Raw genomic sequence first — 12,501 nt, 5'->3', positions numbered from 1 at the left:
TTAAACTAGGGCAAAGCCTGAAACCACAAACTGACTTATCTGGAATAGGGTGGGGTGTTGGGGGTGCCCTCTGAGTTATCTTAGTTTTTATTGTGAAGATTTTCCAAATATAGCAGTTAGAAGGAGCAGTGTAATGGGCTCCCACATCCAACCTCAGCAACTGTCAACTCGTGAGCAGTCTGATCTCCTCTCCCCTCTCCAGTCCTCCCCAGCCCCCACCCGCACACACTGACATGGCTACAGACATCCTGCAACCGTATCTCCTCACTTCCGGGCTTCAACCTGTTCCTGGGCTGGCATCTGTGGGGCGGAATATGAGAATTCGTTTCTACCAGACCACAGGCCTGGCACTCCACCCCCGGCGTGAGATGTCCAAAAGTCCAAGAGGCGCTGACCCCAGAGTGTGCCTGGGGTGGGATGGCGAGTGGGTGGGTGGGTGGGGTCTGAGAGATGCCTGGGAGCCTGGCCTGGCTTCGCAGGAGGAAACATTCCCAAAGCGAGAACAGCTTAAAGCCACACGCTGCAGTAGAGAAGGCAGTTCCAGGGCTGAAGGAGCCAGGCTCTCAGCTCCACATCAGCTTATTCTAGGATTCACTGCCTCTTGTCCTCCGTGTTCTCATCAATAAAATGGGCACAGATGCCAACCTACCAGGGGTGATTAGGAGCCTCAAATAAAATAACAAACTTGAGGGCTGGTTGGTAGAGCCTAGGACATGCACGGCCTGAGTTTGATTCTCACCATGGGCGGGGGGGAGCAGCAATAATAAAAATGTGAAGTGTCCAAGTTCCTACCTGGCCCACTGTGGCTCTCTCTAAAGACTGGAGAGTCGTCCATGGCTCCCTCTGAGCCATTGGCTTCTCCAGGGGCCTATAGGCACGGTTCATCCTCCGGTCTGTCCTATTTTGTGTCCCTCACTGTTCCTCACAGTTCAAACACTCTGCTTGCTAGCTGGACCCCAAACACCTGCTCAGTTGTACCAATTACACAGTGCCCCTCTGGAAAGCTTTCCTCCCTCTCTGCCCTTGCAGACTAGGTTTAGACATACTACCCCGCTGCTGCTGCTGCTGTCTAGGCAGGATGTGGGCCTTCTCAGGAGGCGGGGCCTGGCTGGAGGAGGCCAGGTACTGCAATGGCCTTGAGGGTTACAGCCTCCCCCACCCTCTGACCTTTCTCTGCGCTCTGACTGCTCAGATGTGAGCAGATCCCTCTGCCACTGTGGAAAACCTAGCTGCCTTGTCTTCCTGCCGTGACGACTGCCCCGAAAACTGTGGGCCAAAACGAGCCCTTTCCTCCCCAAGTTGCTCCTGGTAGGTATTTTATCATAACAACAAGAAAAGTGACTGGTATACCACCCCTCAAAAGTCTCTCAATATTAGGTCGGGCCTAGCGGCCACGCCCTTAATCTCCACACTCAGGAGGCAGAGACAGGCAAGCTCTGAGAGTTCAAGGTCAGCCTCGTCTACACAGTGAGTTCCATACCACGCCTCCGGGTTTCTGCACCCACCTACTCTTCCCTTTCCTCAGCCCGGAGCACAAAGGGTAGAGGAATACAGAACACTAGACCAGGGATACGGATGCCAACCTGGACTGGGATTTCCCCACAGTTGTATGGTCAGAGAAAAGACATGTAATGGTGACATTCCTCTCCAAAAGTGACCCAGGGCTGTGTATGCACAGGTGGATGGCACACTGGTCCAAACACCAATGCTCCTGGAAGTATGGCATCCATGATTTTCCATATGCTGCTTTATCCGTATCTCAGTTACCTCTTCCTTTTCACAAGTGAGGAGCAGAAGGCAAGTCAAGACACGTACATAGCACAGCCGTGGAACCTGGGTGCTCATGCTAACCCAGCTCTCCTGCTTTTGACCTCCTTCTGAAAGTTCCCAGGGTCCTTATATAGTCAGTGTTCTCCCCCTTGCCTCCTGTAGCTCCAGCCTGACCACTGCCAAATACTGTTTTCTTTCTGATATATATGTATATAATTTTTAAAATTAAAATATTCTTATATCATGTTCCCTCTCCTATTTCCTCCCTCCAATCCTTCCATGCACCCCTTACTCTCCATGGCTATTTTTTATTTAGTTGTTACACACACACACACACACACGTTTGTATGATGTTATATATAGAGTATAATATATATAGTCATATGGATATGAGTTCAGGGATGACCACTTGGCATGGGGAGATCAGTTGGTATGCTTTTCACTGGGGATGGCTGTTTCGTCCACTCTCAGTATTCCTTAACTGCCTACAGTTCTTTGTCTAGACTCGAGGCCTTGTAAGCGTTCCCCCACCCATGTTAGCGTGTCTACTGGAATCCTTGTCCAGATTTTGTTTAAGCAGCCATGTTGATGGGACTTCATGGTTTCTCTGACATTTTGAGGAAGCACAATCTCACCACAAAGTCCCTGTCCCTCTGACTCTTACATTTTTTCTGTCTCCTTTACTGCTATGACCCCGGAGCCTTAGTGCAGGAATTGTGTCGTAGATGCATTAACCGGTCTGGGCACCACATGGTCATTTGTTCTCTGCATTTTGATTGGCTGTGGTTTTCTGTCATTGTGTCTACCTGTTGCAAAGAGAAGTTCCCTTGATGAGGGATGAGAACTATGCTTGTCTGTGGGTAGACGAACAAATATTTAGTGTAGTTAGGGGTGATGCTGCTTTAGTGAAGTGCTGGTTATAGGTTCTCCTCCAAGATCCATGACCTCACTAGCCTCTTGTCATTGGCTTGGTTTCCAGTACCAAGCATGATTTCCCTTAGGCCCAACTAGAGAGCTACTGATTACTGCCAATGTGTGCATGCCATTATTGGGATGGGGTGACGGTATCCCACAATGGTATATCATGACATGCTGGTCACTGTTTTTAGGTCATAGGCATCATAGATTGTAAAGGGAAACCTTCCCGCCAGCCTGGTTCCAGAGCCGCATCAGTCCCAAATAAACACACAGGAGGCTATATTAATTATGAAGCTGTTGGCCTTGCTTGTTTCTTACTGGCTAGCTCTGACTTAAGTAATTTACCCCATAATTGTTAATCTAAGTATTTCTCTTACTGGAGAAGTTTCCGGGCTTCCTACCCCATGGTGTTACATCTTGACTCCCTGTGTTTCTCCTTCCCAGAGTCCTCCTGGACTCCTAGTCCCACCTATCTTGGTTCCCTATTGGCCAACAGTGTTTTATTGACAAATACACAGGACTTCCCCAACAATAGATGGTTAGGTCAATCGGTTTCTTCCCTCCATTGGAAGCTTGCATGGTACCTTCTGGTACCATGAAAGTTAGTCCTCAGGGAGGCCTTCAGGTCAGAACAGGTAGGATCCTCTGGGTCCTGTGTCTGAAACATCTCATATCTTTTAGGAACCTTTTTGTAAGATAGGGTCCTATGTACCCAGACTGGCCTTAGACTCCCTATGGTGGCAAGGGTGACATTCAATTCTGGTCCCCTCCATCCTCTGCTTCTTGAGACTCGTGGTGACACTACCACACCTGGTTTATGCAGTATTGGAGATCCAACCCAGCCCATGCTAGGAATGAACTACCTACTGAGCTGTAACCCCCAGCCTCAGCCATTCTTTACATTGTCCACCAAGTCTGGAGGCTGAGTTCATGGGAAGAGCTGCGTCTCCTCAGCTAGCATAGTACATAGAACATAACAAGTTATAGGAAAGGAGGGATAAAGGAGAAAGCAGATAGAAAAAAAACAGGGCTAGGTAAGAGTGCCTCGTGCGTAAGTGAGGACCTGAGTTCAGAGCTCCAGGTTGAGTGAGAGACTCCGTCTCAAGGGAAAACGGCAGAAGAGTGGCAGCCCAGCACACCCAACGTCCTTTGTACACACGCTGGCGCACGCACCTACACACGTGTAGCGCATGCACACTCAAGTCAGTGTTTTAAAAAAATGCAAGGAATTGGTCCTCTTAGGGGAAATTTTGCTTTCAAAGGGATTGAGGGACACAAAGGAACACAACCATAGAGAACCTGGTTAGCCAGACTAGCAAAATTGGTGAGTTCTAGGTAGAACTGCGACCCCGCTTAAGTGAAGACAATGGAGAAGGAAGATCCTGGCATCAAACTTGGTCCTCCAAAGCACAAACGTGCAACACACATACACACACACACACACACACACACACAAGAAGGAGATACACACACAAAGGATCTTAGTATTGGGAGACAGCCCCATAGATGAAACACTTGTGGCCCGAATGTAAGGACCTGAGTGCAAGTCTCCAGAAACCACGTAAAGCTAGATGCTTCACCCAGTGCTCCTACTGTGAGGCAGTCTGGGAGACTCCACAACAGCTCATGGGCCAGTTAGCCTGGCATATACAAAGTGAGCCAGAGACCTTGTTTTAAACAAGTTGGAAGGCTGTCCTCTCACCGCCACACGCCCGTCATGGGACGCGCCCGTCATGGGACGCGCACCTGTGCTCATATACACACAGCATATGAACAACACACACACACAGCGGTTATAAAGAAAAGGAAGGCCAGCAATAGGAGCACATGCCTATAATCCTAGCTACTGAACAGACTGAGATGGGGTGGGTCATGAGTTCACGACCAACTTGGGCAAAATATAAATTTTATATATAAACAACTTAAAATATAAATTAAAGGGGATAAGGGCAAAATTCTGTGGTGAAGCGTTTGTTGGGTATTGTTGAGGCCCTAGAGCTGATCCACAGCCTCACAAAAATAAGTAAATAAAACCAAAGAGCTGGATTGGTGAAAAGAAAGCCAAGTTGTAAACGCTTGCCTCCTTCCTTCACAGTATTGATAAGAACCCGAAAACAGCCTCCCACTCATCATAGAGGTCTGCCAGGACTCGTCTTTGGACACAGCTCAGGAGATAAATGGCAGCAGTGCTCATGGCGGGAGGTGGGTAAACCACCCACCCAACAGCGATCCCCATCTTCAGGGCCCCCCAGTGAGGCAAAGGGAGGACCGCACAAACTGAGGCGTATAAGGATGAGGAGAAGGCCGGGACAGGCTACCGTGGGTCCGAGGCGACAGGGGGAAGGAAGCCTCCATTGTCTTCTTGCTGGAAGAATTCTTCAACCTCCGGCGTCAAGAAGGGAGGGGCACGTTGGACTCTCCACTGCTGTCGATGCCCCAACGTTTTTTGCTCTTAGACTTTCCAATCCCTTCTTCCTTGCAGAATCTCTCAGTGGTTCCTGTGGGGTGGGAACTCTCCACTTCAGAGGTTATGAAGCCTTTGAGGATATTAAGTGTAGTTTGAAAAACTGCAGCCATTTTTAAAGAACCTCAGATGTGCCATGGACCCTTTTCCTGAGCCCGAAGATTTTAAATTCTGGATTAGAGATTCTGTCATAGAACATTTAGTATGTTTAATGACATGGGTTCAATCTCCAGCACTGAAAACATAAACAAATAAACAAATGCATAGCCTCAATCTTGAAGAAAATTCAATATTTCTATTTTAAAAAAGCAATCTTAGACAGTCCCCCTGAGGAATCCTAGGCTTTCTTTCTAAATTATGATCATGAGGACATTCCAAATCTTCTGTGTGGTTAACAGGAATAAGTAATGTATAGGTCAACCAACAGGCTATTATTCACCATCACCTGACCCTCAGAACTGCCATTAGCCCCACCTCTCAGATGGGGAAACTGAGGCATGGCAGAGGTGGAGTGGCTCGTTCAAGGTCACACGGCCAAGAGAAGGAAGAGCCAGGGTTCATTTTGAGGTCTTTGTCCTGAGCTTCACTGTGCAGCATACTGGCCCTTACCGCTCCCCGTGTGGAAGCCACACACCAGTGTCCCCCTAAACCCGGAAGTCAACCCCACCCAGTCGTGTGCCACGATCGGCTGTGCTGGCCCGAGCACAAACTGGGCACATCGTTCCCCATTCCTCACCCAGTCTTGTTATACAGGTAGCTTGATGGGGCTAGGAGTGTTTGTACTGAGGCAACTGGCAAAAGCTGCAACGCAAAACAAAAGCATTTGCTTCCCAGAGAACAGTTTTCTGGATGTTTTGCCAGCTTGCCCCAGATACTGTGGAAGCAAAAGTCGTCTCCCAGCGAGTAAGGAAGACACAAGTCTGCTTCCGGGAGCTCCGTGAGTAACCACTTAGGGAGTGTGCAGCCTCCTTCTCTAAGCCTACTGTGGTACCCATTCTCCCAGCCTGTTCTGGATTCTTCCCACTACAGCAGACAGGCCACTGACGGCAGGGAGATCCTGGCAGCCCAGCTCACATGGGCAGCCCTGGTCTACGTGGAAGTCCCGCAGTCTGTTCTGTACCCCCGACACTGGGCCCTTGGCTACTGAGATGGACTGTCCAGATCTAATTTAACCCAGCCCCTCTCTCCCTTCCAGCATCGTCTTCTGCAACTGCTTAGGGAAGGTGGAGGAAGGAGCAGTGTGACGACACACGGCTCTGACTCTGTGCCTCTGCCCCCAGCGCTAGAACACCACCTGCCCTACGGTCTTCCTACCACACGCTCTGGGAAGATTACAATGGTTATTGCCATTTCGTGTTTCTTCACATTAAACATGATACTAAATGCTTTTAACACATTATCTTCCTGACTCCCACAAGCTCCCTAGAAGATGCACATTGTATTTAGAGAGAAACTGAGGCACAGAAAGGTTAAGTAACATCCCTGAAGTCACACACTGATAAATGTTAGGGCTAAGATGAAAAGCAATTGAGCCTTACCCCAAAGCCCTTTCTCTAAAGCCTGTTCTGGGAGCTGGAGAGATGGCCCAGTGGTTAAGAGCTCATCCAGAGGACCTAGGTTCAATTCCCAGCAACCACATGGCAGATTACAACTGTCTGCAACTCTGATCTGATGCCCTCACACAGAGATACATGCAGGCAAAAATAAAGATAAATATATGTTACTGCCTATTCTTCCACTGACAGATTCCATGCGTCAGGAGATGCTGCTCCAGATGACGCAGAGAGTGGGGAGGGCACCTCCCTGGGACGTCCATGAGGCAAGAAGAAAGACCGCTTGCTTGCCTGTGGGAAGGCTAGAGCGAAGAGTGCTGAGTCTCCTCCCTGGACAGCCAGTGTCCTCTGGAAATCTTGTGGTGAGCGCCTGCTGTATTCACAGCCTTGTCTGTGGGATGGAGGCGGTGGGAAAATGACCACGACATGGTCTCAGTCCTCAAATAGCTCACTGTCCAGTGCTGTGGCCTCAGAAACAGCTACTGCCTTAGGCAGGCTATGAAAAGGGTGTGACAAGCCCAGCGTCCACCCAGCAGGAAGATGTGGGAAGCATCAGAGAGGTGGCAGCTTCCATGATGAACAGGCATTTGGTGGGCAGAAAATCAGGCTATGGGGATCAAGGAGAAAGGACCAGGGATATCTAAGCCAAGGAGGCAGGACAGATGGCGTCCCGCTCTTCAGTAGGCACTAGGGAGCTGTCCACAGTCCCTGATGGGAGGAACGACAAGATGGGGTAATACAGTAGGAGGTGGAGACGGGCACCAACTTGGAGTTCCAGTGGCTCAGAGAGAAGATGGGAGCTGGTCACTCAGAAACCACAGGGCAAGCAAAGAAAGGATGGTTCTGGAAGAAAGTGAGGAAGCTGAGAGCAGTCGGTAGCTGGGAGAAAGCGAAGGCCAAGTTGCCCTAGGAATCAAGAGACGGCTCCCCACCCCCAGACACAGCTACTCATGTATCCCTGTGGGGCGGTTGTCATGAGTGCGTGTGAGCTGCCAGTGTGGGTGCAGAGCACTGGACCTCTGCAGAAGCAGGAAGCGCTTTCATCTGCCGGGGCCATCTCTCCAGCCCTGGCAAGGACACTTCGAGACAGGGTCTCTCACTCTGTAGCCCAAGCTGGCCTTAAACTCATTGAAATCCTCCTGCCTTGACCGCTCTCCCATTGAGATTCCTTCCAGGCATGCAATGCGCCCCTATGCTTGGTGTGGACGGGCTGAGTTTCTGATGCTTGTGTGAGGTCGAAACTGGAGGCCTAAAACTGAGAACCCCAGTGGGGAAGAGAGAGCTGATGCTGGGTGAGACAGAGAGAAGGCGGGCGTGGAGCAGAAAGACCTCTCTCTGCTCGTACTCTAACCCACAGGCACCATCCATGTATCCCACAGTGCACCCGCCTCACCCCAGGCATCACGCTGTGACAACACCCAGCACACATGTGGGGGCAGACAGCCACCCACCCCGGTCAAGGCCCCACTTGCTGCCAAGAAGGTCCCACCATTTCCTGCCCTCCGCTGTGGCCACGCCTCCTGATTCCGAGGAGAGCCGAGGGGGAGCCAAGCCTTCCCTACCACACCATATCAAACTGGAAATTAAAGAACAAGATGAATGCTGTGTTTTAAAGCCATTCAAGAGGGCCTTTACCTGCAGCAACAGATAACTGACAGAGACCAGAATCTCATTCCTCACTCAAGAAACCATTCCAACCCACAGAGAAGGGCTACCCTGGGCTACCCTGCCCACCGTAGACTCTTACCCTGCCTTCCTCCTTCTCATCCTCCCTCCAGAAGCTCCACCTCACTGCCTAGAGCCACCTTGGGGTACCTGGATGGCCCCCACTAATTTTAGGCATCTATCTCCATCCCCAGGAGCCAAGAGGGCCAGTCAGGAGGCAGGGGTTGGGACTTCTGGCCACCAAAGACTTCACCAAAGTCTCTGTGCTTCTAGAAGCACACTTGGCTTTCATTCAAGATGCTGTGTGAGGAGCACGGAACACATGTCAGATTTAGAAAGGCAGAGTGATGACAACGGGGGGGGGGGACCAGAAATGGAGATGAAAGTGCCCAGATTCAAGTTTCCCATGGCTTGGAGAATGTACCCGACTCTGCAGAAGCTATGGGGAGCTATGCGGGTTATGTAATGAGTCAAAGCATTACTGGGTTGCTGGAGTATGGGGTGGGGGTGGGGTGGGCATTGAGTAGGAGGGAAGGTGTCAAAGAAAACCATGTTCTGGAATCCCTGTGACTTTGTGTGAGTGTGGCAACAGCATATGTGTCTGGGTATGGAGCTTGCCTTGGGACAGACCCAAGTAACACTGTGTGCATGTGCGTGGTGTGTGTGATTATTTGTGAGTTGGCAATATGCCTTCACTATCATCAGAAGGGGGTAGAAAGTCTAAACACAGGGACCTGGGTGTTCTTGGGAGCACACGCCATGTCTCCACCCAACATCTCTGAAGTCCTGAACAAGAGGCCTCTTTGGAACAAGCCTGGAGATGAAACAGGAATCCTAAGCTACAGCCTTCGCTCATAGCTCAAAGGCGCCCCCTCCTGGAATCTTTAGCACCTCCCAAACCCTCTGAAGACTAGTTCAGAGTTAGGACAAGAGCAGCCAGGGTGAGAGGGAGGCTGCCTGTCAAACAGCGAGCCTGTAGATTGGCTGGCAGATCAATTAAGCAGCCAATAGACTGAAGATGGGGCTGTACCTCCAAGATCTTTATCCCGGCAACACTGAGCCCAGGGGGCACAGAGCGCATGTTCCAGGAATAGCTGATGGATGAGCAGGGCTGTCAAGACACAGGGTGATTAAGTAGCCGAATGTCTGGCCAAAAATCCAGGCTTGTGTGTGGCTGTTCAGTTAGTGACCAAAGAGCCAAATAAGTGACCAAGAGGTTGGGAAACTGAGTAGCTATGGAACAAAGTGACTGAGATTGCCTGGGAAGGTGTGTGACAAGGTGTGACAAGAGTTCAGGAATCACTGCGGTCTGAGCTGCAGAGATAGTGGCTGTCAACATGGATCCAAGTGGCTGACCTCTGTCCTAAGGGGACAATGATGAGTTCTGGGTTCAGACTGCCTGATGCACACGCTTGAGAGTCAACCCTCAAGCTCAGAAGTAATAGACCTTTGGAATGGCACTGTCTCTTCTGCAGGGTTTTCAGAAGGTTGTGTTTTCTCTCCATGACCCATTGCTATCTTAGGGAGATTCTAAGCTCAGTGAAAGAATTGCCTTCACCCTGAGACTACTGCTTTCTCTTCCTAAAGAGCCCACCTTGAAGATGCTACATTGCAGCCTCCTTGATTCTGCTGAGGCTCCCCCTGGAGAGTTGGTACCGGTACTTGGGCCCATTCTGGGCCACAGGCTTCAGTCCCAGAGCCAGAAACTGGAACCCTGAGGCTGTGTCCTCCTCTTGAAGCCATCAGCAAGGTCTCATCTACATCAGACAGGCACAGCTGGAATGCTAGAGCCCACTTCCTGGGTACCAATTCCAGCTCTGTGACCTTGACCACATGGCCCCCAAGCCTCAGTTTCCCCATCTAAAATCTAAGATGACAGCAATGGCCCCAACCTTGTGGAGTAAGAGCAAGACCCGGCAGGTGTCAGGAGCACAAAAACCTGGGTATATTCTAGACATGCGGACAGTCACTTGAGTTCGGTGTTTCCTAATCTGCAGCTTGGAAGGAGACACGCGGCCCTGTCTTCCACCTCACAAGCCTCCTTCCTGTCTCCACACAGACTGGACAATGACCACCACCTGGGGGTGGTGAAGTAAAAGATCACTGCTGCAGCCTCTCCGTCGGCCAGTGTCCACCAGAGGCACCTAGAGTGACAGCCTACACTCACCTCTCTCGACCCCCGGATGGCAGGGCCAAGTGCAAGGCACAGCACCTTGTACACCTTGGCTGCAGACAGTTCCTCACGCAGAACAAAGGACCATGGGCCAATGGTGACATTTGTCTCCACGCTCTCCTCTGGTTCCTCGAGTGACACTCTTTTTGTCTATTTATGGTGATCATCCCTTGCAACAAAACCACTTCACTGTCTAAATAATAAGGTAATCTGTTACACTAATTACTTGAGGGTTTCCTTCGTCTCAGGGAAAAAGATCCACCCAGATCCCTGCCCCACCTGCTCTCATGTTCCCAAAGATCCCCCTAATGTATTCTGGATCACAGATTAGTGGGGAGCCAGGAATGGTCCATGCTGGGCAGAACTGCTCAAATCTATCCCGGCAACGTGAAGCAGTGATTTATTGTGACATGGAGTGTGGGACATTTCCCCAGCTTTTGTGATTGTGGTAATGAAGCTGTAAACCAAATAGCATGAAATGAGGCAAGGCCTTACAATTTAATCAGCTCGTAAACAGATCTACTGCATCAAGCAAATGACATTATTATCCATCCGAAGTAAATCATGCTAATCTCGGGAGATAAAATCAACATCGTTAATGGTCACATGTCATATTCATCAACACTAAACCATCCCCTTTGACAGATTAATCCTAACTACAGCTCCCAGGATGTATGGTAATAGGGCTTGTAGCATGCATTTCACTCTGCGCCAGGCTAACCAGCACTCTTAGGCTGCTATTACAAATAATTTTTTTATTGATTTACATATTTTAAAATGCATTTAAGGTGAGGCACCATTAAAAACCCTGTCACCCGCCCATATTTCTTCCCTACATTCCCAGACTTTATTAATAGGAGCGGGAAGACAAACGTAGTAAGCCTTATAAATACTTTGTATAGGGCACTGTTATGGGTAATTAAGACGGGTACTGGGGTGTGGGAGGGGCACAGGAACAGGTGAGAGTCAGGAGGACTTATAGGAAGTAGGGACCCTTTGTGGTTCGGGTATGGGGGGGACACCCTCCTTCCGTTTCCTGCCTTCCCTAGAGATGTCAGGAAGAGAGGGAATAAGTGTACCCCCAAATCTGGCCCCAGGGCCTTCTCTCTCCCCAGTCTCTCCCTTCCTGCTCCACCATGTCACCACAGCCCACGGTATGTGCATAAGGCTTCAGTCTGTGTAGCGTGGCTCCTGACTTCAGAGGCCAAATGTATTTACTTATCATGAGGCTGACCTAGGATGAATGCTCCCTGGAAAGTGTCCACTACTCAAAATGTCACTTCCTCTCAACAGGCCGTGCGTTATATTGACAGGCATGCTTTCGGAGGCCTCTGAGTGACCAGGATGGATGGAGGGCTGCCGTGCAGCCATGATGCCTACACAGAGGCAGTAAGGAAGGGAGGGAGGGAGGGATTCTGGTGCCCAAATGATCATCTCTAGGGAAGGCAAAGGCCTGCTTCCGGGCTGGAGAGATGGCTCAGTAGTTAAGAGCACTGGCTGCTCTTCCAGAGGACCCAGGTTCAGTTCCCAGAACCCACGTGGCAGTTCACAACCATCTATAATTGTAGTCCCATGGGATCCGATATCCGATGCCCTCTTCTGGTGTGCAGATGTACATGCAGACAAAACGCCCATTCACGTAAAATACATGCATAGATGAACCTAAAAAACAATAATAAAACTCCTGCTTCTATTCTGCCCTGTGAGGAGAGGTTTGTAGGTGACACAAGAAGCTAGATGGGAAGTCAGTGACCTATTATCTCAAAACCACAGTGCCAAAATCCACTCCAACTGCCTGCCCTCCCTCCCACGGAGGGGTGTGGCTGCTACACAGCTTAGCCCAGCTCATGCCCCAGTTCTGGCTAGCCCCTGCCATGCCTGGTAAGTGGACCTGTCCCTGACGGTCACTGCTTCTGGGATCAGTTAGGCCAAATGGAATATGTCTTCCAAACCAGAGG

This window comes from Mesocricetus auratus, unplaced genomic scaffold (assembly GCF_017639785.1).
Source record: "Mesocricetus auratus isolate SY011 unplaced genomic scaffold, BCM_Maur_2.0 Super-Scaffold_100053, whole genome shotgun sequence".
Lineage (NCBI taxonomy): Eukaryota > Metazoa > Chordata > Mammalia > Rodentia > Cricetidae > Mesocricetus > Mesocricetus auratus.
The sequence above is the reverse complement of the archived record's forward strand: the minus strand, read 5'-3'. Positions refer to the sequence as shown.